This window comes from Palaemon carinicauda, chromosome 40, assembly GCF_036898095.1.
Source record: "Palaemon carinicauda isolate YSFRI2023 chromosome 40, ASM3689809v2, whole genome shotgun sequence".
NCBI lineage: Eukaryota > Metazoa > Arthropoda > Malacostraca > Decapoda > Palaemonidae > Palaemon > Palaemon carinicauda.
The window spans coordinates 23545564-23573053 of record NC_090764.1 but is presented as its reverse complement, the minus strand read 5'-3'; the positions used below and the strand labels follow the sequence as shown (position 1 = coordinate 23573053).

Below are 27490 nucleotides of genomic sequence, written 5' to 3'. Positions count from 1 at the left end.
AAATAGATTTTTCCTTCGTCAAAATCCCTTTATTATTTTTTTAGTTTTCATTTATCCAAGTTTTTTCCAAAAGTTGCTTTTCAAATGTTCATGTCATAGGTACTGAAGAATGCTTGATTATACCATGTCCAACACTGTAAAAAATGCAATTTGCCACCAATGAGATTGATTGTATTGGAGTCCTTATAAATGCTTTTTAAATTTTCAGTAGAAAAAAAAATTATACAGTAGCACCATCTTCAGTACATTTTTCAACCTCGTCCCTGATGTCATTACATATTAAGTTCTTTAGTTCCTTCAGTTTCTGGGGGAATAAATTCTTTTTTCCAGTTTCATTTCATTCCTTAATTACATAATGTAATATACCGTGTTCATTTATTACTTGTTGTTGTTGCTGCAAATAGTGGAGCCAAAGCAGATAAACACCAGAGAATGAATGAAGGATGTAAAGTGTTAGGGCCAGTGAAAGGATTTGTAAAGAATAGTGGGTTAGGGATGAATTTAAAGAGTTCTGTATGAGAAAGGGGTTGTACCAATGTGATGTAAGGATTGTAGTTTTGGGGAATGAAAGTGACGGAGAGATAGAAATTAAGTGTTCAAGATGTCTAAAGAGTATGCCTGGTGTATTATGGTTGGATAAGGACAGGAATGAAGTAGCAAGGGTAAGAAAGGGTGCGAGTAATGAATTAGCAGCTTGAGTAGGTGTGAATGTGTTGAGGTGGTTTGAATTAGAGAGGATGGAAAATGGTTGGTCAGCTGAAGAAGGTGATGAATGCAGAGGAAAGCCGAAGTTTGGGTGGATGGATGGAGTGAAGAAAGGCCTTGGTGACAGGAGGATAGATGTGAGAAAGGCAAAAGAGCATTCTGGGAAAAGAAATTAATGGCGAGCGATTGTAACACAGTGCAGATAGGTTTTGCTGCCATCTCGGGTCATATTGGTGACCAATGATGTAGCGGCATTGGGGGAGTTGGTATAGGAAACTTTCATTTGTGGTGGAAGTTGGGGAAGGGTGGGCTTTGGCACCCTTGCAGCATTAGCCAAATGTGGCAGAGTCCTCATCAGGCCTGGAGGAAAAGCTCCTATTTTGTTAGTTTTTGGATGGCGGTTACCTCCCAAAACTAGAAGGGACATGGTAGATAGACAGAATTTATTGCTCACGTATTCATTTTGTTTTAATTTTTCTCTTTGCTCCTTGCCTTATAATGACCTAATTTGGGTAGAGTAAGCTTTCACAGAACATTTACCCTAAATTTCTGTGACGTTTGATAGTACTGTACTGTATATACAGTAATGTTCGTATAGGATATAACAGTTATTAGTGTCAGTGACCACTTGTAATAGTTTATTTTTATATACATCAAACATAAAGTATATGATTAGGGTATGTAGAAGTAATTACCATATGACAAGGTTATATGCAAGTAAATACACTAGCTTAGATGAGGAAGTTAAGGTAAATAAAACTTCATACTGTGTTTTTAATATGCAATATGGCTATGTAATTTTTATAACTCATAGCACTGGATACCATGTACCTAGGAAGTATAGTTGATTATGTTCCCAGCTGACCATGGTATATATTAACTGAATTGAAATGTGGCTATGAAGCCATGTGCCCTTGATATAAACAACCGAATAGCAATTATGACAATCTTTTAGAGATATACAGTTTATGAATCAGTAATGGTGTTAGCTATGTGTTTTCTAAAACCTGAGTTAGTTGTGATTGTGTGATTCCCATATAATAAACTTTGTAGCATTGGTAAACATGTGATTTTTGTGTAATGCGAGGAAGTATTCATGACCATGAAACTATATATTTTAGTATACAGTTTAGTATGACTGGTGGCCATTTACTACAAAAATGCTATGGCTAGATATCTAAGATATATGTACAGTATGCCTGAATAACTTGTTTGAATGTATGGATTAGTATGTAAATTAATAGGACGAGATTGTTGACAAAATATAAACAATTTAGCCTCCAAATTTAATAAATGGAGTAGGTTCCCAATGTGTAGATGCTAGTCGGAATTAATGAACTTCCAGGAATTGCAAGAACTAAATGAACTGTCCATTTTCATTCGCACATTATCCTCTGAGAAAAATGGTTAAATAAAACCTGAGTCAGTTTGATTTTATGCCCAGAAAATCAACAACTTTGGATAGTCTTTACAATGAGATGACTAGAGAATTACTATATACTGTAGTAAAGTGCCATGCAAAGAAGAGTATTTTATTGTGTATTTATGAATCATGAAGGTATTTGTAAAAGCTGGAAATTTTCCCTTAAATTTTTCTAAGAAATATTGGGGTCCCTCAATAGTTCTCTACTATATTACAATGGAGATGGATGAGACCATTGAATTCCATTAATAGATTGTAGTGATATTTAAATTTATTTTCAGGTTGTGTATAATCACTATATTTTAACTGTATGTTGTATCTTAATTTGTTGGACAAGAACATGTGGTCTTTTGGGTTTCTTGTTCCTGGTCTAGATATTAATATCTGCTATTGTTGTTCAGTTAGTTCTTTGTACAAGTTGTATAATATTATTCATAACTGACTATACTTTGCATTCAGATCTTCCCAGACAGTACTATCCTTTCCTTAATAATAGGTGGGCAGTTAATTCTAATAGTCGTGCCTTCTCCGTAGTACATAGTATTCTAGAAGTTGTATTCCAGCTACCACCAAATCATGGAATGATCTTCCTAATAAGGCAGCTGAATTGGTGGAACTTTGGTAGTTGAAATTTGTAGTGAATATTTTTGTTGAACAGGGTAATGTTAAGTCTCTAGTTTATTATGAATGATATGTTCTTAAGGTATTTTATATTACTGTAATTGTTCTTTATTTATCTTGTAGTTTCTGTCTTTATTTTTTTTTCCTCAATTGGCTATTTTTCCCTGTTGGAGCCATTTTGAGTTATAGCATCCTGATTTTACAAATATGGTGACGGTGGTAATAATAATGTAAAGATAATGAGAACGATCTATAGTTTTTTTATTGATGTATTTTTTGTTTGATTATTATAAATTACTTACTATCATTAATAAATTTATTATGCAAATATCTACTCTAGCTTACTGGCAGGATGTAGTGTCCGTGATGTGAATCTTTTTAGTTCTTATATGGAACTTTGTTCATGAGAACTAGACTTATCTCTTGACCATATGATGCATTATGAAAAATGTATTTGTTCCCAATCAAACAAGCTTTCTTTAATAATAGTATGATTTAAGCAAAGCTGGAATGGTCATTGAAAATTAATAAGGTGGTTGTAGTTGCTGGCAGGTGGAGGGTAAGCCTCGCCCTCACGACAGTCGGCAAAGCTCCCAGTTTTTGTATTGGTTGCAAGATGTACAGACTTACCTCTTGCTGCATCTGCTGACTGTTAACTTTTTGCTTTTTCTTTAAAGTGTGTGTTAATTTTTGTAATTCGTGACATTTGGTATTCTGGATAAGAATTTTACGTAATAAATCCCGCTAAATCTCTTATATAATGGGTGTTATCTCCACTTCGTATACTCAATTTGGCTCATAGGCAATATTATGCAGTCCATATCATGAATATATCTTCAAAGTAACTATAACATCCGTAATTCCTATACATTACGCAATTTACCGTAGCTAAATACAATGTTATATTTATGACAGACATTATGAACTGTTTGGTAGCTACGGCAGTATCGCTAAAATCATCGGTGTTCAATTAGTTTTGTACACAGACTTGGCTATTGGTAAGGTTACCAAAAAGAACTGCTAAGCCATTTTCTATTACTGCAGCATGACGATGGGAAGAATGGAATGCCACGGTAACTGATTCAGTTTATTTCTGACACGTCTGTAATTATTACCAAAACATGCAATTGTACCATAATCTGTAACACCGTCTTTATGTAACATGTTGAGATTTTAAGTTGGCCTTAATATCGTAGGAAGATTGTTTCTAAGAATGACCATAAAACTGAATTGAAAGAAAATGGGGAAAATCATTTCCTCGTCTTTATTCATATGTGAAGGACGCTAGAAAAATCTAACTATACTTGAAAACATCATGGCATGTGTGTTTGGTCCTTGGCTCTTCGCCCTTCGATGATGAAAACAATAACTTATTAAACATTCAGTCTTGGTCGAATAAAGTTTTAAGGAATTTTCGACATAGTTTCAGAGGAGTAGGCTATTATCCCCCAAAATGACAAGGTAATGAGTATTACTTAACTTGTGTAAAGGTATCCTAAATTTTAAGGTATTTGTTTTTATATTTAATGGTGCTGATAGTTTTGCGAAAAATTTTTGTTTTAGTGGAATATAGAGAGATATTTTACTATTCATGACTAACCAAAATTTATTCCCATTCTACCTAAGCAGGTTAGTTATTTGCATACAGATTAAAATACGTAGTATACAGTCTGCCTTAAATGTGTTTAAGGTGAACATAAGTTAATATGGCAGGGTACTAGACACTGTGGGTTCAGACATTTTTATTATTTGCCACTTTTCATCGTTTGATTGTTATACTTATATAAGTAAATAGAATGTGCTGGCGTAAATTGATATTTGAGTTTTTTGGCAAATATTTATTGTATTTGCGGCCTGCTTGAGTTCATATCATGTACGGCAGAAATTTAATGAATTTTTGCTTTTACATTAAGGTAACAATCCTAATCTTAGCAAGCCATGTGATATGTGACGAGGAGAAGCCTTACAAGAATGCTCTATAATTCAATCAATACTATGCCTTTTCCCCTTGCGTTACTGGTGATAGTTTTATCGTGGTCAGTAATGATGAAAATACATTACATTATAAGTGTTTTATAGGTCTCATTCTCAATATATGTTTTAACTATATAGTTTAAAAATGGAATGTAGCAGTTTATTCACAACAAAGGGAAAGGGTTGTAGAGAAATGTTTGCTGAATTCTCGGTAATCATAAAGTAAATGTTTTTTTGCGTATATGTCTTAACTATTTCTATTTCAATAAGATTGCGATTAGGTTTCAAAGCATATCTAGCAAGTAACTATGAAAAATATCTCTGAAGTTTCTTGTTGACTTAAAATTTATAACTGGTGTTCGTAACCCGTAGCTTATTATTTACATTTAATAGTTTTCGTAAATGTTGCTTAATCATTCGACATTCACGAGACAAATTGTATACATACAAACCTGAGAATAACGAACTTGGCCTTTATTCAAAATCATATGGTAAGTTGTCATAATGTCCTCGGAATTTTAGGAACTACTAGATAGTGATCCCAGCCATCCATCTTAGCATTATCATCTCTGAAACTTTCATTTTATTCTTAAAGATATTTTTCATGGGCCAGGTCTCTGTACCATATGTCATTGCAGGTCTCCCTACAGTTTTATGTACCTTGAGTAAATATTGTAATAACTATTATATATTTTATGCATAATATCCATTCATTATTTCTGACCTACAAGACAATAACAAAAGAAACAAAGTTACAGTACTCCAACATGGGAAATTTTTTAGAATTGTGATTTTATGATAGGGTAATTTTACCTCAAATATTATTGTAATGGTAAGGTGGCCTCTTATTTTAAGTCTACCATAGTGTATAGAATATTTTTGAGCATGCCATGAATCTTAAACACAGCTTTAATAGTTATCGCTACAAAATGTATCCAGAGGTCAATCTGTAAAAATTTATTTTTAGTGTCTTATTCAAGAAAATTGGAAATATTCTAGCCTCCATGAAGTATTTAAATAATTCATAATGCCAGCAAATAACAATGTTGCTACAACTAGTATTACAGGATGAAAACGTCCTTCCTCTTTTTCAATTATTCTAATTCGAACCATCTTTGCTTTTGCATTATGGAATGGATTTTACTTATCATTTTTTTTTTCAGACATTATTAGGAGCTAGGACCTGACCATGATGTTCAAGAGTTAGCCAAAAATTCTTTAAAAAATTACCAAGACTTGTAGGATTTACTAGTTTTGTGTAAAAATATGCAACGAGCGTTTTTGTTTGAGCCAAGGATATAAGTCTCAGGATTTTGGGATCTCCCACGCTGAAAATTTCAAGAGAAACTTAGCAGCAGCAGCAACAGGGTAGTTGTATTAAGTAACGATTGATATATCTGCTTGAAGAGAGTTTGTTTTTATGGCACTTGTGAATGTTATAGAAATAGCTTGGTATTGGAAAACTTAGCCTAAAATTAGATATTGAAGTATCTTTTCAGAAACTTACCACCGTGGGCATTTTACTAATGCAGGCCTAGTATTGTTGTTGTTGTTAAAACTGATAAAGCCCTATTATATTTGTTTGATGATCGTGGTCAAAATTAGGAATATAGTATCCTGTCAGGAGTTACTCATGTTCACCTTAGGTACAGAGGTAGGCATTTTGCACACAGGTAAATAAAACAAAAAGTACCATTAAAAATACAGTGGGCAAAGCAGTTTGGAAAGATACGATGGAGAAGAGAGTACATTACGAAAGATGCGAGGCGAAGGGAGTATACAGTTGTTGGTCAAATGGAATACCTTCAAAGAAAGAAAACAAATGCGCACTCAAGATATTTGAAGTGGTCAGGTGAGGCAGGAATGGAGGTGAGAAGCTCCAGCATAGAAACAAACCATTGAACATTAGAGTAGAACTGATGCCTTTTTTGCAAACTACAGCATGCGGAATTGTAATTATGAAGTAGTTGTTGAATCATTATCAGTATGGAAAACTTATCTGGGAGGAAATTTCCTTACGCAGTGTCTTAAAGTATCCCTGTCAATAATTCTTTACGTTGATTTTGCATCATAAATGTGGAGCAGGTGTAAACTTTCAACTTTATAGCAAGATGTTGGAAAGGATATCGATCCTTTTTCACCAAATCAATCTGAAATCTATATTTAAAACTGTTAAAAGTAAGATTTAAGGAAAATCCTCCAACCGGTTTAGTAATAGTATCTTAACATAATTGCTTTTCTTAATTAAAATCTAAAATTGTCCCCAAGCAATACTTAGCTGTTATTATTAAGGAGATAATAGGTTTCTCAATATTTGCTGTTGCTTGTTATTCGCAATAAAGGGAAAATTACAGCAAACATACTGTATTTTCCATGTGGAAGGTTTTTATACAGCAATATATTTTTATAATACAAAAATAGTTTGTTCATTAAAAACAGGGTGGATTTGATTTCATACTTTTATGGGTGAAATGAAATTGTTCATGTTTATTCAATGTTGGCATTTTAATAGTTTTTTTAATTGCACATGGACACGTAAATTAAGAGTTCAGAAATTGGCCATTATTAACTTTCCACCATTTATATACTGTAGCCTACTACGAAATTTGGTGAACGCAAGTTTTCTTCATTAGTTATAGGAAAAGTTGAATCACGCCATTGTATATTGGTTTGTGTACAGTAGAATTTATACGAGGAAACTTTATTTTTTAATTGAAAAAAAGGATTATTAAAAACGAAGATCTACCTTAGTTCTAATGTATTAATTTTACAAAGACAAGATTACTCAAGAGGATCTTCATTGGTATGTAAATCATGAATATTAATTCTTCATGTATAAAAGTAGAAGTATATAAAGGTGAAAATTAATTACATCATATGAGAAGTGTTAAAAATATCTGGACAGTATTTGGTGAGCCTGTCATACTTTCTTAGGGCATAAAATGACTTTTAAGGTTGTGTTTTTAGAAATTTTCTCAACGGAAGTAGGAAGTACGTATAGGTTCGATAAGGTCAAAATAAATCAATAGTACGTGATTACCCGTTGCTTTTTATATATGTCAACGGCAAAATAAGGAAATAGTAAAAGTAAGTTTTCATTATTAACTTGGGGAACCTGATATCACTATTACTTCTTGGGTGTACTAGTTTTTAACTAGGCTGAAACTTAGGGGCGCATGAAACTTTTATTTTACTGTTAAATGTGAAACCTATGGATTATTTACTTGAATTGTAGTATCAATATAATATGTTGTACAAAAGAAGAGCGTGAATTGTGCCGGGGGGGGGGGGGGGGGGGGGGTTTGCGTTGGGGGTATGTCAAGACCTAATGAAGCTCAAAGCTTGTCCTGGGTTAATACAGCACTGGCTTTAACTTAATGTAAAATGAGAACGCTAGCCATTCGATTGCATAGATATAATGATCATAATAATCGATGATGATTTGTAGGGCATATTATTCAAGTGTTTAGCCAACTTAATAGGTTCAAGGTAGGTCACGATGATAGCTTTTCCAATGGTAATTTTCTTCGGGTTTGTGTAAATCATGAGTGTTTTCTTCCTGTATAAAGCTGGGTGTCCTGAGAGGTGGAAATGTCAAGAGTCGAAACTCGATACGACGAGTTGTAATAACCTGTATGATTATATCACAATTCTTAGCTTAGTAAGTCTTCCTTATTAGCTCAGACCAATGAAAATTGCATTACTGTTTAGACGGATTCGTTTGCTTTCAAACAACTTACAGATGAAACTGGCTACTTGATGAGCACGACTCGTAAAATACGCCAACGATGACCTACCTTAGTTCCAAGGTGTGTAGACTGACAACTTAGCTTATCAGTGTAGATCTACAGTATAGCTTAATTAATTCAAAGTAGGTCACAAAGAACTTTCCCTCAAGGGTAACCAAATTAAGAATAGTAAGCAGAAATCTTTCAAAATATATTTTAAAGTGTGAAAGAAGTCATTACGAATATGTTAGAATGAATAAAATTGATATGACTGATCATTAATTACTCGTATGTTTATATATCTATACAGCGAAATATATCAATTATTCATTTATAGAAAATTCCAATTACACTTACCTTTCACGTGTTCGTGATTCGCTTTCAACGGAAATTAAAATTGACATACGATGATCTTCCCCACCGTTATCCCTACAGTACACTGAAGGGTTGGTTGCCAGATGCGCCCTCTCCATTGCCTTTTATCAAATGCCTCCTCTTCCACTAAACATCTTCTCTCCATATCATCCTACACCGTATCTTGCCATCTAATTCTTTACCTCCCACTTGATCGTCTCCCCCTAACAGGTTCCTCTCTAACCTTCCTCACTCACTCCCCACCATCCATCTTTAACACTTGCCTATCCCATCTCAGCAGTGATACACTTATCTCTGTAATCTTTACTACACCTACCGATGTTATTTCATCATTTTCCAATCTTTCAAGCAGTGATATTCCCATATTCCACCTCGGCATTCACATTTTTGTTCTCTCAAGCTTCGCTTCCCTTTCTCGTCTTAGAGGTCCAAGTTTCTAATCTATACATTAACACTAGTATCATTACTGTGCAATAGATCTTTACTTTAACCTTGATTGGTATTTTCTTATACCACTCCTGCTACCTCCCTTCACTTTTCCCAAGCTTCTTTTATCCTATTCTCAACTACAGCCTCATATCCTCTCTCCTGATTTATAGTAGATCCCAAGTATCTAAATGGTTCTACCTGTTTTATAAGTGTCTCTCTTTCGTGTATGGCAATCCTGTCCCTGCCTTCCGTACTGTTCGCCATAGCTTCAGTCTTATCCACATTTACTCTCAAGCCACCCCTTTCTAAAGTCTCTTGCCACTACCTATGATGATCTTCCTTCACTCAAAGGTCTTGAAACTTATCTTGCCCAACGCTCGGCTTTTTAGGTTTAGGGTAGATTACAAGGAATTTAATAAGAGATTATTTAAAAGTAAAATTCGAGTGTACATAAATTACGATTATTAGGCAGAGGTCTACCCTTGTGGAGTCTGATGTATATAAAGGTGGAAATGACTTGGAACATTTATGCAGAGCATAGAATAATAAAAGAATCTATTGGTCATTGTTCATCATTCATTTGACATATCTTTACTTCAAAAGGTAGTGTTAAGTTTTTATTGAGAGTTGACAGAAAATAACAATGAAATTACTCATTCAGGGTAAAGTGGTTTACTTAAAAAAGTAACTGAAGATTGATCAAATTAGTAATTTGATGTTAAACTCGCCTTATATTGTGAATCCATTTTAGTTATTTGAAACGTAAGAACGTTTAATCAGCAAGTTGATTTTAATTTTCCTGAATAAGTAAGGAAGAATTACCCAAATTTATACTAATAATTGTCAAATTCTATAAAGTATACGTATGGACTCTTAGTCCTTTCCACCTCTTCAGACATCCAGCTTCATTCTTAGGTGTTTAGACTGCTTAGACTTTGGATGTAAAGCTTAAGAAATATTTTAAAGATAACGGAGATTCCTTTCTCTACGGTAGTTCAATTCATGGGTACCATATTACAAAAATTAGGCAGAAGTTTCTAAGTAAAGTTAGATGTATGCAGTTGTGTGAAAGATAGAAGTCAGTGCAGAGAGACTGTGGAATAGCTTAATGCAGGGATGTCAAACTCATAACCTTAAGGTGACAAAAGATCTTTTTAACTAGAATGGCTATGACTGAGTTTAATGCAGTTTTGTAAACCAGGATGGCCAGCAAAATAAGCTGTAATCTTAAGTCTTGCCAATAAACTATTAACCAAATATTTGGTGGCCCTCGATCATAACCATTACATAATTGGCCCTCGAACGGTTTTGAGTTTGAAACTCCTGGCTTAATGGAATATGATTTATTTTTTAACACTTTTGTCTTTATATATCGGTATCATATATTTTAGTTTTAGGTAAAATTAGAAATAACTAGTACTGAAGACTTGAAACTACTCTATCTTCAGCAACAAAAGTATAGTGATTTCTGCGAACCATCAATGATAATTCAAGTACAGGATTTCTCATGATTGCATGTTTTACATTCTGTATCTCTGTTCATTTAAAATAAGTAATACAATATTTTAATGCATAGACACTCTTCTTTCCAAATAACCAGAATAGTTTATATTTTCAGTTCATACAAGAAATTCCAACAAGCGATACTGTACCTGCAAGATTATGGTCATGACTTTGTAATTATTGGACCACCATTTGCAAAATGAGGACTAAGTGAACATCAAGAAAATGACTTCTGGCACAATCAATGAGCAGTACAACTTAAGTGTTGTAAGTATGTTATGGAAGTTGCAAGTGTCAAATTTAATATTTGCCTTTAAAAGTATTTTTGAATAGTTTCTAGAGATCACTTTTCTGAATTATTTTATTTGTACTATTCGTTTATCACACTAACATGAATATAAAGTTGAGGTTACTGATACTCTATATTGTAGTCTCATTTGGATTAGATGAATAGAAACAAACTCTTCAATGGTAAATACATTTCGGACATCCACATTGCAAATCCTTTAAGGACTAGAAACCCAATCCACTTAGCAATATTCAGCCAAATAAAACCGGTAAAGCGCACTACTCGACTAAATTCCAATTTGCTGATCTTGGTCCGAAATATTGATACCACGTCCTCTCACAAGGGATAATTTGCTATCTGGGATAATTGTCCAGGTAAACAGAAAGGTCTTTAGAAAAGTTGGAGATAGTTCGGCAGTGGAGGAGGATTTTGATAGGGTAGATTATCTTAAAAATAAAAGAACAGAAATGATACCCAATATCTATATAAGGAAAAAAAGGTAGTCTGCCTAGCCATGAATGAGAAACTAAAGACAGAAAAGAACTTCCAAAATAAGTCTAATTATCAACCTTCGTGTTGCAATCCCTGATGACATCCTCAAATTTTTTAATTAAATATTCGTGAAACTTTAGCGGAATATAGTTATTGCATGGGAACATTCATTATTCAATTGCAATTAGTTTAAATGGGGTACATGTTGTTAGGAGTAATCTAAAAAAAACAAATATATTCTTGTCATTAACCGGTTGGAATAGCATTTTCATAATGGGGTTGTTAGTAAATTAGGCTTTAGTCTAATACTGGGTGGATATATATTTTATTATTGACCTGTTTATTGGAATATTGGCACATGAATATATACTTCATAAAGTATTTTATTCCTTTTTGGTACATTGGATAGGTATTCAATGTGTCTGACAATGTAAGCTAGACCTTTTTTTTTTTCAATTGATTGGGATGGAAAATATAGAGTAAATAATGCCATATGGTGGCCAAAGTTTGATAGTCCCGAACAGTCTTGAAACCTTTTCGCACTGCTAAACTTTGTTTATTACTAGCGTTAAGACCACGCCCAGCCTCGGTTAGGGAAAAAAAAATTGTACTAGCGGCTAAAGTGAAAGGTAGAATTGAGCTTTTTAAAATAATTTGTTGACTATCACAATTCTACGTGATGAATTACTTGCACATGTTTGCTACATTAGTTAATGCCATTTCAAATTGAATATTGAAACTTGACTAGAATGGAAAAGGCAATGAAATGTTCAGTTAGCAGTTTTGTTTCAAATGGTTAAGCCGTTTCTTTAATAATCTTCGTAATAAATATCAATAGTTTTTACGTCCACTTAAGCATTTAGGCCTAAAATTTGTCTTTTCGGGATACAAATTTGATCGTTTTACATACACTATTTGACACCTGTTTTATTGCAGTTTAAGATAAAGGATGTCTGAAGATTCTTCTTACGAGATTAGTTAAAGTCTTAGAAGCCGCCAATCCATTTATATTTAACGTAAAAGGCTGGACACAAAATTCTCTTGCAACGGTACAGCTAAGCAAATCGACAGATAGTTTCAATAAGCTGCGTTAGGGTTGTTAGAAAAGTAATGATACTTTTAATGATTTTTTCTCTCAAACAACCCATTTGTATGTTGTGACTCCTAATTCCTAAAATTAGATTGAAATTTATTCAACGTAGCACAACAGCTGATTGATAAGTTCTGTCACTAATTACTTGGTAAACTACATTTAAAAGGGACAATAATGAGACAATGATCGACAATTTTATATTTATTTGACAAATAACAAAAATACTAAAATCTTTACATATGCAGTAGTAAGGGACTGTACAAGGTTTTTTTTCTCTATCATGGCAACAATAATTACTTGGAGAAATAGCAATTACTTGAGAAAGACAAATTATAATGCTTGAAAAAAAAAAAACTAATGTTAAAGTTTACTCACATATCTACCCATGGTAATCTAAGGGAATTTGTTTCAATTGCCTGTTGTGTAAATTTTTCTCTATGCCTTGGGGGTAATTCCTTGTCTTCATGTAACTTGCACATTACAGCGGTTAACTATGTAATTGTCGTATCGCTTACCAGCCTTGAGTACAGAAAAGCCATGTTCGATTGTTTAAGAAAACGTGGCGAGGTGAAACATTTTTAAAAATGCAGCTATCCAAATATGTTCAATTTCGGCGTGACAAATGTGCAGTCACATTAAACATTGCTGGCTTGGACCCGGTACAAAATATTAGGTGTCCAGTCCATTAATAAAATTGTCAAATTAAGTAGCACTTGTCATAGTGGCATTATTTCACACTGTCATACAACAATTTGGTTGACATTTTGTCCCCATAGAACATATTCATATACTCTACTTTTTTGCACAGTTGGTACTTAATTTCATCCGATCTTGAAGAATACCTACTGTGTGCATCAAATGATCAAAGATGGCCGTCGTCTTTTGTAATCTCCAATAATTTCTTTGGTGGTTGACCTTTGAAATTTTTAGCTCCTGCGCGAGTTGCCCCAAAAACTTTGCTTCACATTACGAAATAATGCGATTTTGGGCTTAAAAAAAACCGCGGGACTATCTGTGTGGTATGGCTAAAAAATTACACTAGCATAGTTAAGACAGCACAACTAGTGTAGAGCTTCAGCGAGGTGTTTCTGAAGAATGTTAAGAATAGAGCAAACATTTACAAAGTTAACTCACTCTCTGTTAAATTTCAACTTGTTACTTGTTTGTCAAAACTAAATGGCAGTTGGCCAATTTACAAATTTAGTAATGTCCAATAATTAATTAGCAATGTGTCAATTAGTTATTTAACTTTCACTACATAATGTGACTTTTTTTAACTTTCACTACATAATGTGACTTTTTTTTTTTTTCAAGTGCTGTCATAAATGTGTGTCATTTAATTATGAATTCCATCACCCATGTTTATGATTTGTCCCGTATGAATTGTGATAAGATAAAAAAAAAAAAGTTTTAAAATCTATAACTTCAAACACCAATTTATAAAAAAAAAAGTAACATTGTTTCCTTAAACACGACAGAGAAAAAAATTTTATGCAGGCTATAGGGGGTATATTTTCTTCGAGGATGTAACTGGTACGACTGGGACTTTCAAACAACTGGACTTGGATCGAGATTGCAGTTAGATTTACTAGTTTATCGTCTTCAAGGTTGTTTTACGTAGTCATGAGTTCCTGTACGACGGGAGCGGGATTTTTTTTTTCTCACGGTGTACGTTCCCATAAGATCTCGCCCTATGGTCCATATAATTGTGTGTAGTTAACAGTAAAGCCTGTTAGTTTTTATTTCTTGGTCCATTTTATTAATTCTAAATAACACCCTTTAGTTCAGTATGCAGTATTCTTATTGTTACAAAATAGTCAGTTTAACATTCCCTGGATATGTATAATCAAACATACTTTGACAACTTAATTGTTCAGTTTTACTCAGCAATAAAATTGTTCTGTTGCATAATGGTGGCAGAGTAAGATTTGATATTTTTATGGAAGTTACAGTATATTAACATATCAAATTTCTTGGCTGGTAGATTCACCCTAGTCTTGACAGGGAATTTTACCACCTGAAGTCCTTAACTCAAAACTCTGACATTCGCATTACTACAAAATACTTCTTAAGTATGATGTCTACTAGTATAAACATATTTTTAGAGTTTTTGAAATCTAATGATAAAATCTTTGATCTTTATCTCAGATAAATTATATATAATTTAGAGTTGCTATAAAAGTAATTTTGCACACTAACTATTTCTTAAATAAGCAACTAATTTTCGATATTTATGCCAAAAAGTTTGTACTCACATTTTATTAATTCGTTAGGTTTTCTGTAAAATGACTCTCTGCATATAAAGTTTAGTACATCTTTGGTGAAGAACAGGTATTTTGGAATTCTTTAATTACTATATACAATATTTATTTCCTATATAGGACTTGAGTTTGCTGTGGTGCAGTTAGCTATTATTTAGATTTAAAGCCTTTTACTGTTACAAAATATTTTGTTTATAAACATTATATTATATTATACCATTTTGTTTACTAATAGTCAATGAATTTACAGGAAATTACAAGAAATACTTCTGGTTTCAGTGTCATCATTCCCGGTAACTTTAGAAAAAATTGGTGGTTTTGCAACAACTGGCAGCTCTGTTTTTCTGCAACAATCGCCGCTGCATACATTTCTGCTACAGCGGTGGATGTTGGTTGCAACTTCCTGCAAGAATTGCAGATGCATTCTTCAGCAATGGCAGTAGATATCTGTAAATCACCTGCAATCTTCTGTAAAGTGGAAGCAGCAGTTTTCTGCAACAATGGTGGCTACAATCTCCTACAACTGGCTTCTGCAATGTCGACAGCTGCAATCTTCTGCAAAGGAAGCAGCGGTGTTCTGCAACAATGACAGCTGCAATATTCAGCAGCAATGGCATCTACAAACTTCTGCATTTAATGGTGGTTACAATCTTCTGCAACAATGGCCGCTGCTATCTTCGGCAACAATGGCAGCTGCAATCTTCGGCTACAATGATGGATGCAGTCTTCTGCAACAATGGCAGCTACGATCTTCAGCAATTGGCTTATTGGCTTTTGCAACAATGGCAGCAGCAATCTGCAATCTTGCACAACAATGACAGCTGATCTGCAATAATGGCTGCTGCAATCTTCTGCAACAATGGCAGCATCAATCTCTGGCAACAATGGCAGTTGCAATCTTCGGTAACAATGGCAACTACGATGCTGCAATTTACTGCACAATGACAGTTGCAATCTTCTAAAAAATGGCAGCTGTATTCTTCTGCAACAATGGCAGCTTAAATTTTCTGCAACTATGACGGCTGCAATCTTCGGGAACAATGGCAGCTGCGATTCCAGTTGCAATTTACTGCACCAATGGCAGCTGCAATCTTCAACAACAATGGCAGCTGCAATCTTCAACAATGGCAGCTGCAATCTTCAACAACAATGGCAGCTGCAATCTTCAACAACAATGGCAGCTGCAATTTTCAACAACAATGGCAGCTGCAATCTTCAACAACAATGGCAGCTGCAATCTTCAACAACAATGGCAGCTGCAATCTTCAACAACAATGGCAGCTGCAATCTTCAACAACAATGGCAGCTGCAATCTTCAACAACAATGGCAGCTGCAATCTTCAACAACAATGGCAGCTGCAATCTTCAACAACAATGGCAGCTGCAATCTTCAACAACAATGGCAGCTGCAATCTTCAACAACAATGGCAGCTGCAATCTTCAACAACAATGGCAGCTGCAATCTTCAACAACAATGGCAGCTGCAATCTTCAACAACAATGGCAGCTGCAATCTTCAACAACAATGGCAGCTGCAATCTTCAACAACAATGGCAGCTGCAATCTTCAACAACAATGGCAGCTGCAATCTTCAACAACAATGGCAGCTGCAATCTTCAACAACAATGGCAGCTGCAATCTTCAGCAACAATGACCGCTGCAATCTTCAGCAACAATGACCGCTGCAATCTTCTGCAACAATGACCGCTGCAATCTTCTGCAACAATGACCGCTGCAATCTTCTGCAACAATGACCGCTGCAATCTTCGGCAACAATGACCGCTGCAATCTTCGGCAACAATGACCGCTGCAATCTTCGGCAACAATGACCGCTGCAATCTTCGGCAACAATGGCAGCTGAAATCTTCGGCAACAATGGCAGCTGAAATCTTCTGCAACAATGGCAGCTGCAATCTTCTGCAAAGTGGAAGCAGCAATCTTCTGCAACAATGACAGCTGCAAATCTTCTGCAACAATGGCGGCTACAATCTTCTGCATTAATGGTGGTTACAATCTTCTTCAACGATGGCAGCTGCAATCTTCCACAACTATGGCAGATACAATCTTCGGCAACTGGCTTTTGCAACAATGGCAGCAGCAATCTGCAATCTTGCACAACAATGACAGCTGATCTGCAACAATGGTTACTGCAATCTTCTGCAAAGTGGAAGCAGCAGTCTCCAGCAAAAATGCCTGCTGCAGTCTTCTGCAACAATGAGAGCTGCAATCTTCGCCGTTAATGGCAGCTGCAATCTTCGGCGACAATGGCAGTTATGATGCCACATTTTACTGCAACATTGACAGTTGCAATCTTCGGCAACAATGGCAGCAGCTGCAATCTTCGGCAACAATGGCAGCAGCTGCAATCTTCGGCAACAATGGCCACTACAATCCTCTGCAGCAATGGCGGCTGCAGTCTTTTGTGACAATGAGCTGCAGTCTTTTGCAACAATGGTAGCTGCCATCTATGGCAACAATGACAGCTGCAATCTTCTGCAACAATGGCGGCTAAAATCTTCAACAACAATGGCCCCTACAATCTTCTGCATTAATGGTGGTTACAATCTTCTTCAACGATGGCAGCTGCAATCTTCCACAACTATGGCAGATACAATCTTCGGCAACTGACTTTTGCAACAATGGCAGCAGCAATCTGCAATCTTGCACAACAATGACAGCTGATCTGCAACAATGGTTACTGCAATCTTCTGCAACAATGGCAACATCAATCTACGGCAACAATGGCAGCTGCAATCTAAGGTAACAATGACAGTTGCAATCTTCTAGAAAATGGCAGCTGCAATCTTCTGCAAAGTGGAAACAGCAGTCTCCAGCAATAATGTCTGCTGCAATCTTCTGCAACAATGGCTGCTGGAATTTTCTGCAACAATGCAGCTTGCAATCTTCGGCGACAATGGCAGCTGCAATCTTCGGCGACATGGCAGCTGCAATCTTCAGCGACAATGGCAGTTGTGATGCCACATTTTACTGCAACACAGTTGCAATCTTCGGCAACAATGGCAGCAGCTGCAATCCTCGGCAACAATGGCAGCAGCTGCAATCTTCGGCAAGAATGGCAGCAGCTGCAATCTTCGGCAACAATGGCAGCAGCTGCAATCTTCGGCAACAATGGCAGCAGCTGCAATCTTCAGCAGCAATGGCAGCAGCACAAATTTTGCATCTGCAATTTTCAGATACAAAGACAGTTGCAGATTGCAACCATGGCAACTGCAATCTTCTGCAACAATGATGGCTGCAATCATCTGCAACAATAGCAGCTGCAATCTACAAGCAACAACGAATGCTGCATCCATTGGCAATGATGGCTGTAATCTTCTGCAATAACTCAGCTAAAATCCTATGCAACCGCTAAAATCCTATGCAACATTGGGGGATGCAATCTTCTGCAACAACAGCTGCCTCCTTTGGCAACTCTGCAATCTTCTGCAACAATGGTGGGCCTGCAATAAGTTATTAATGAATATTAAACATTTAATAATTCAAGTTCTAGCAAGAAATGCAGTATTTTTAATCTAAATTTCCAGGATTAAAATTGGTAAAATCACCAATATGAATAGTATTGTAGATACCGAAACTATTTTGCATAATCCCTTCCCTCATCTTCAACTGTTTGGTACAGTATTGATATATATCCCTTTCTTCAGGTAATATTTTCACCCGATTCTCTATTTCCCTATAAATAAACTATAAGACATTGTTTAACATGTTTGATTTAAAAAAAAAAAAACGTAGATTTGTAATAAAATTATTTCATTGAATAAGAAGTGAAATTGAGATTATTATTGATCAATAAAAAATTAATATGATTAACGAATTAGCAATTAAGAATATCACACAACTAATGTCAGAGAAATAATTCTTTTTTAACTTATACTCATTATCACTATCAGAGGGTTTGTTATTACAAAATACAGTATTGCATCCCAAAAATATATATAAATTATATCTCTGACACTTGTATAATAACATGGTATCCAAAATGGACGGTAAAATTCAAGAAAATAATAACGAGAATAGCAAAAGGGAAAATTCAGGCTTGCTTATATATATAGTCACAGATGTGTAAAAATAGAGTATGACGATGACGATGAATCGGTACTCTTTATAGTGCAGTCTTGTAATAAATTAAACAACAACATTCTAATAATGATACAATAAACTTCACCATTCAAATGACTATGACTCTGGAGGCTTGTATTTGCATAAGAAAAATCTACAAATGTATAACAAAAATCCCTACTGAAATTTATCAATAAATTTTTGCCTAGGGTAAGCCTAACCAGACTCCCATGCCTACAGTATCCAGCAACATATGAAATACCTCTATTGCAAATGTAGTTTTTCTTATTGTATTATAATTATATATATTCATTACAGTGTTTTTTTACCTTATTACAATACCAGAGATTTATTATTCAAGATGGATTTACGTTTGTTTTATCTCAGAATGTTTGTAAGCCGAGGCCCTTCTGTAAACAAACCAGAGTAATTTAAGTAGGTTCACTTCTAGTTCTGTATTCTATGACCAGACAATAAAAGAAAATGGGCTCTGTTGCACTATGGTTGGGTTACCACTGCTGGGCAGCGCCCTGCATACGCTTCACTCTATTGTGGTCAAAGACTTTTGGGGTGGTCGAGGAAGATCATTTGCTTAAATGACTAGTTTGTGTAGCTATAAAAAATGCAAATCTTCCTTAAAATCTACAATTTATTCCTATGAACATAGAAACTTCCAAGTCATTTGAGGGGCCTGGCCGGAATGGCAACATAGGGGTATAGGAAGAAAAATGCAAAATACTAAAAAAATTCACGAAGCTTCGTATGGCAATGGAGACTGCATGTAAGAAATATTTTGTCAAAATTCTTCTTTCTTCCATAGTTACAGGGTAATTTAGCAAAAGTAACTCGATAAACCAAAAACATTGTTTCCTACAAGAAAATACAGTATTTCTTCTATCATAAATTTGGATAATTATTACATTTAGATGTCAAACAAATTGTGAGCAAATGGCATCTGTATAGACTCCAACGAGTCATAAGACTATCTGTATTACATGGTAAATTACACTATTCTCCCTTCAGTCCTACCACAAACCTCTTAGAGAGTACATGTTTGAATTTGACCTCCGACATTCACTCATTTTTAGGTCCTTTTTTCTCTTTTTTGGCAAGACTTTTATCCTTTCTAAGAGGATAAGGCAATTTTAAAATCTCGCTAACATAAGTAATTGGAAGCTTCGCTCTAATGAGAGTTAAGAAGTGGGTAATATTGGCAAAATTAGCGAAGTTAGTGAAGGAGAGAGCTGATGAAGGAGCCACCGTCTCGCCTAAAGAAGCAAGATATTGAGCAAAGGGATCTATGAAATTATGAAAAAATAACTTTTGGTTTATTAATACCCAAAATGGAACATAAAATTCATAATAATCACAACTTAATCTTTGTAAAAATACATAGAAAAACTTTGAATGCCCTTACCTCAAAACTATACTTATTGACCTTCAAATTCTATCTTCTCCCTTAGTTTTAAAAATATAGCCTTGACATTTTGTATATAACTTGGAAAGATATTTTAAAACAATAAAATAGAGCCCTCTTTAACATTTTTTAATTTTTTTTCTTACTTTTTTCCCCTGAAATACAAGGTTTATACTTTTACCATAATGAAAAAAGAAAAAAAAAAACTATTTTATTTAAGGTCTATATCACGTCTATATAGAGCATTAATCCCAAGTCTTAATATTAAGTATCAAAGGAGGAGATTGAATTTGAAAAACACTAATTTTCAAGATAAATCGCCCTGGTGTTACAAAACCAAAGGTCAGAGGCAAAAATCCCAATGCAGTTTGGAGATGCCCTAAGTCACCTTATTAAGTCTTATGAATGTCAAAGTCCTGTCCTTGAAAAGTGGCATTAGCTGCCTGGCCCCCTTCCTGAAGTGGGGGGAAGTTTCTGTTAAGAGGTATTCACTCTCTATGATAATTAACAAGTACATAGGTACTGTATGAGCTTAATACAATTGTACGTAAAGATAGTCTAACCAGCTCGTAAAGCGGCAGGGTTGTAGTGTCCAATACTTTAGGTCCAGTCTAATACACAGATAAAGCTACAAATAAAATCAAGAATCAAACAAAATCTGTATCAAATATAATAATTAGGGTATGATTCAATCAAGTACTGAACTTCAGATTCATCTTATGAGTACAATCAGACTTTATACACATTTCATACCCTTATAATGCAGAGAATAACCGATGCTTTGATAAACAATTAGGTGTCCCTTAAGAAGTTACGCTAGGCTAATCGTTGAGCTGCAACAATATGGCTTAAAGAAAAAAGTTTAAAGATCTCCGAGAACAAAATCTTTCAGGTAGTGACCTGTGAGTGTTCTGTCTTCTCAGACACCAACTCTGAGAATTTGGGCTACCGATGGTTCTTACAGAGCGCTAAGGATTGCAGCAATACCACAGACTTGAAATGTGTCGTTAGTATAGTTATCGTCAGTAGTGATGACCGATTTTGCGAGTATTGGTATTGTTATTGACCAATGTCAGGTCACCAGTACCAGTATCAGCCTTCACTATGCTTACTGTATCTGATATCTGTATTAGCCAATCAAAAATTGAGCTTAACTTGCAGATACTTAGAGTTTCTTGTGTTCAGATTAAATGTGTTTCCAATAATTATGACATCGCACAGCAAAACAAGGCTGAAATAAATGGAGAATAGTGATGTGAAATAGACTTGCAATGTTTCTTTTTCTTCTACTCCCCAACATGGTTTCAGATGAAAGAGATCATGTGTGACAAATCTTTTGGAATTTTTCCACAGCATGTTTAACATTTTAGGACAAAAGCGAGGCAAAGAACATCATATAGCTAGTAGACTTTCAAAAGGCTTTTGACAAGCTCCTCATAAAAAATTAATGGTCACAATAAGAGAACTAGGCATTATTGAAAAGCCCGCTGAATGGATCGAAGATTGGCTAACAAACAGAAAACAGTGTTGTAATCAATGGAGAAGCTTCAAAGTGGGCAGCTGTTATAAGGAGTACCTCAAGGATCTGTCCTTGGCACATTGCTATTTCTGATCAACATTAACAACATAGAATTAAGATTTACTAGTAGAATAACCAAATTTACCAATGATACCAAATTAGGCATACATGCTGCGAACTCGGAAGACATAGAAGGCTCAAGAGAGGATCTAATGAAGCTAGAAGATTGGTCCAGAAAAATGGCAATTGCCTTTCAACTGTGGGAAATGTAAAGTCGTGCACATAGGGTATAGTAACCCACTATCAGATTACTCACAACTGGGTAATGAAATAGAAAGTGTAGATAAGAAGGAAGCTGTTGCAGTATTATTATCAGCAAGGATTTGAGATCCACCAAACAGAGCATAAAAGCTAAAAAAAAAAAAAAAAGCACAAAAACTATAGTTACATAAAGAAAAAATTCAAATAAAAAAACAAAGACACTGTACTACAGCTGTACGCATCGCTGGTAATCAGGTCTAGAATGTGGAGTCCAATTCAGGGATCCATGTATTCAGAAGGATATATAGACTGAAAGCAGTACAAGCTAGAGCCATCAAACTAGTTCCAACATTAAGGCAATTTGGATATAGGAGGAGGCTGGAACGTTTGAAGTTACTTCATCTACAAACTCGAAGACTAAAGGGACAGTTATTAGATGTATTCAAAATTCTTAAAGGAATAACAAATGTAGATCACAATAAACTACTCTTGCTTAGCACAAATCAGACCCAAGGTAACGCATACCAACTGGAATTGAAAGGACAACACCACTCAATGTGGCAATTTTTTTTTACATACAAAATAGCAAATACCTGGAATAGACTTCCACCGGATGTAGTAAACAGTAACACTGTAAACGAGTTCAAGAATAAGTTAGACATGATCATAAGAACTCAAATTGCTTAAACTAAATTGCTCTACCAAAGAGCAAATGGAGTCTGTGGATGGACACTAAAAAGTCTTAAAAACTTCAAAAATGCTTTTAACACTCCTTATCTCCCTCTCACTCATTATAAATTTGCAAAATCATTTATTTGTGAATGAGTCATTTCTTTCTATACTTCTTCATATTCAACCTGATATAAAACATTTTTATAAGTTCTGTAAAACAATAATTAGTTGTACCGTTACTCGACGAACTAGCCTATCCTCGAATATGGACGGAGGAGGGGGTGGAAGTGAAGTTGCCAATTTCGCCTGACAATATATCATACAGTAATTCATTCTAGCAAAATCAAATCTCTTGCCTATTAAAAATGGAGTCATGCCACTGAATGGGACTAACTTGGGTTTTGAATACAATACTTAACATTTCAATAATAAATATGGACTTAGCTGAATAAAGATGTTTAGTATTACTGATTATTCTTCGTACAATCCCTATATGAATTTCGGTATACATTCCAAATTTCTACTTCTATCCCACCTTGGCCTATATTGTTTACTGAATAAGCCTAATGATGCCTCACACTGCATTGCACACACTGAAGAAGTTGAAAAGTCAGTCATCAAATTAATATTATACTGTTATTGTAATCATTAGAAATAATTGCTAAAGCATCAGAGTATCGTCTAGTATCAGTATCGGTCTAAAAAAAAAAAAATATCGGTATTGGTCTAGAAAAAAGTTGGGCGCCAAAATAAAGTATGTTAAGAACAGTGACAACATTAAGTTGCATCATTTACATATAAACCTCAAAATCAACAAGAGGAAGAGGAAAAAGATAGAATAGTGTGTGAGTGTACCCTAAAGAAAGAGAACTCTAATCAAAGATAGTGAAAGGTCATGGTACGCTACAGAGGCTGTGGCACTACCTAAGACTAGAGAACAATGATTTGAGTTTAGAATGTCCTCCTAGAAGAGGTGCTTACCATGGCTATAGAGTTTCTTCTATTATTATATCATTATTACTACTAGCTAAGCTACAACCCTAGTTGGAAAAGAAAGATGCTATAAGCCCAAGGGTGCCAACAGTGAAAAATAGCCCCGCAAGGAAAGGATAGGAAAATAACTAAAAGCTATGAGAAATAACAAACAATTAAAATAAAATCTTTCAAACAGTAACAAGATTAAAACATTTATTTCTTATATAAACAATAAAAAAACTTGTGTCACCCTATTCTACATAAAAACATTAGCTGTAAGTTTGAACTTTTGACGTTCCACCGATTCACCTACCCGATTGGGAAGATCATTCCACAACTTGGTCACAGCTGGAATAAAACTTCTATAATACTGTGTAGTATTGGGCCTCACAATGAAGAAGGCCTGACTACTAGAATTAATGGCATGCCTGGTATTACGAAGAGGATGGAACTGTCCAGGAAGATCTGAATGTAAAGGATGATCAGAATTATGAAAAATCTTATGCAACATAAATAATGAACTACTGTAATTGAACAACTGCGCCAGAGATTAATCAGGAATATGAAATTTAATAAACCATCAAGTTCCTGCCTATCAAATCAAGATGAGAATCAGCATCTGAAGACCACGCAGGAGAACAATACTTGAAACAACTTTCTCAATAAGCCAATTTTTTTGTGCAATTGAAGAAGACGCAGACCCGATGTGTTTCTAAAAAGTAAATTTGCTGCCGAGAATCAAACCTAAAATTTTAAGCCATACAGAGTTAGAGAAACATTTTTAATGCCGAGATCCGGATGTCGAGGAGCCACTGTCCTTGACCTACTTACAATCATACTTTAAAGTTTTGTTAGGATACAACTCCATGCCCCATGCACTAATTTTAGCTAGATCTCTATTAAGGGATTCAGTAACCCCAGATCTACATTCAGGAGATGGAATTGAAGCAAAGAGCATAGCATCATCTACATATGCAACAAACTTGTTTTCTAGGCCAAACCACATGTCAAGTCTATATAGTATGAAAAATAATGGGTCAAGAACACTACCCTGAGGAATGCCAGATATCACATTCCTATACTCACTATGGTGCCCATCAACAACAACTCTTTGCGATCTATTACAGTACTTAAAAATTCAATTATGATAAAAGACGACCAACCCACTCCCAACAGTTTGAAAACAAGGTCCTCTTGATTAACACTGTCAAAGGCAGCACCAAAATCAAGCCCAATCATACGAACTTCCTGATCAAAATCATAGGATTTCTGTAAAACATTGGAGAAAGATTAAAATCACTGAACAATTACATTGCAGTAGTTAACCCCTTGCGCAAAGAATTGTTTGGCAATCTAAAAGTTGTCAGGTGTATGAGGACAGAGGAGAATGTGGAAAGAATAGGCGAGAATATTCAAAGAAAATATTAGCTGTAACCAGAGAGGGGGCCAACGTAGTAATGTCTGGCCAGTCAGAAGACCCAATAACTCTCGAGCAGTAGTATTGTGGGGAAGGAGCCTGAAAGGTGGGTTCCCGCCAACAGGTTCTCCTCTCTCAGTCACTGGAGGTCTGTTACAACCTCCTAGGGCACTGACAGCAGGGTTGCAGGGTGGTCTAATGTCTGCAAAAGAGCCACTGCACCGAGAGAAGATGCATTCTCCCAAAGGGGAAGAGTTTCTCCGAGGAGAGATGGCCTAAAAGCTTCTGCTAAAAGTGTGCAGATGGAAACGCTTGGCTTGAACCGAGTCTATATTCATGCCTAGGTATTAAATGGATTGTTGAGGAAGGAGGCTAAACTTCTCCACATTCAGTTGGTAATAGATTGGCCAGGGCACCAGCCACCCGTTGAGATAATACCGCTAGAGTGTTATGGGGTCTTTTGACTGGCCAGACAGTACTACATTCGATCCTTCTCTCTGGTTAAGATTCATTTTCCCTTTGCCTACACACACATCGAATAGTCAGGCCTTTTCTTTACATATTCTCCTCTGTCCTCATACATCTGACAACACTGAGATTACCCAGACAATTACTCTTTACCGAAGGGGTTGCTGCACTGTAACTCTTCAGTGGTAGAAGAGAGACTAGCTATGATAAGCAGCACTTCAAGGAGAAGGACACTTCAAAATCAAACCATTGTTCTCTAGTCTTTGGTAGAGTCGTAGCCTCTGTACCATGGTCTTCCACTGTCTTGGGTTACAGTTCCCATGCTTGATGGTACACTCGGGCACACTATTCTATCTTATTTCTCTTCCTCTTGTTTTGTTAAAGTTCTCATAGTTTACTTAGAAGATATTTATATTAATGTTGTCACCCTTCTTAGATTATTTTAATTTTCCTTGTTTCCTTTCCTCACTGGGCTTATAGCGTCCTGCTTTTCCCACTAAGGTTGTAGCTTAGCAAGTAATAATAATAACTCATTGCAAAAATCTAGGAGTAGATCCCTGTGCTTCAAAAGGGGAGCTCGGGACTCCGTCAGGAGCTAATCGTTCAACTCCTGCCACCCGAGCTAAAAGTTTTGTAGGCATTCCCTTACTGGTGGTAAACTGAGACATGCCCTCTCTAGCAGGAGCTTCTGCAACTGCACCCTCTACATCCAAAGGGATGTCCTCTCTGACGAGAGGTGGGTCTAGTGGCTTGCCTTCCAGCTTATTAGGAATCTGTTGGAGGCAGAAGTCTTCCTTGTTGAGGCCCTGGCTTAAAAGGAGAGTATTTTAGATGCTGCCGAGGGGTAGGCGACCTTTGTGTCACTACTCTCCTCATCATAGGGGCTTATTCCAACCTCTCTACCTTCTCTTAAGTTGTAGCTACATCCGAGAGAGGGAACAGAGGAGAACTCGCCAAGCCAAGAGTTACTCGGGGCTAACGTGTCCCTGGGCGACAGCTGTCTATTGCACTTGGCCAAGACTGCATCCAGCATCTTTAGGATACAGTCACCCCACAGGAAGAAAATGGTGTAATAAGAATACTATGGCTTCGCCCCTGATCACCATAATTCCTCAAATTGCTCGAGAGCTTGTTCCTCTATCAAGTTTTGTGACCGTATAGCAGGATACTGCTCCAGACTGGTGGTCAAGCCAGGAGCAGGCTTGGATAGGCAACATAGCTCTTACCTCCATGTTTGCCATTTCAGGACCTGAGAAAATGGAGGGAAGGGTGGATAACTTATCAACTGGAACAGATGGTACCAGGTTAACAACCGTGGGCTCTGAAAGGCGCGTGTTCATAAAATCTTCTCTGGCGTGAAAAGGCCAAGGGCGGTAACTTTGAGGACCGACTGGCCTTAAGGCAATTTTCACATGCCAAGACTTGCGTATTGAGTAAATCTAGCATGTCCTTAGTCTGGTTAGTGCGCGTCACATCGAACCCGTGTCTAGGACTTAGTGATTGTGGGGAAATCGAATCAATCGCGTATCATCAATTAACAGTTTGCGCGTAATGAGGCTCATCCACTGCATCTACGCAACGAATGATGCTTATAACTATAATCATTTCAGAAGCCTCCGATCCAGGTATCGTGACCTCAAGCAGGACTACATCAGCTGAGCTAGTGCTCGCATCAATGTTGTTCAGAGAGTCATTAATAGTGATATCATTGTCAAGGGGTTGTTCCACTTTTCAGATAACTGGTTTTTCTTTTTTCACAGTTATTGCTTGTTAATTGATTTTTCATTGA

General features: G+C 35.9%; 1 long non-coding RNA gene across 4 annotated transcripts in view; it reads left to right on the top strand.

The window, feature by feature from the left end:
- Positions 1 to 15569, top strand: part of LOC137631602 (uncharacterized) — a 58084-nt gene extending 42515 nt beyond the window's left edge. For 2 of the 4 annotated variants that reach the window (XR_011041916.1, XR_011041915.1), the window contains exons 4-5: positions 10874 to 11025; positions 15173 to 15569. This is a non-coding gene — a long non-coding RNA (uncharacterized lncRNA). Of the gene's footprint in view, positions 1 to 10873; positions 11030 to 15143 lie in introns of all 4 variants that reach the window. The other 2 variants (XR_011041917.1, XR_011041918.1) reach the window with 2 other exon arrangements.
- Positions 15570 to 27490: the final 11921 nt, after the last annotated feature.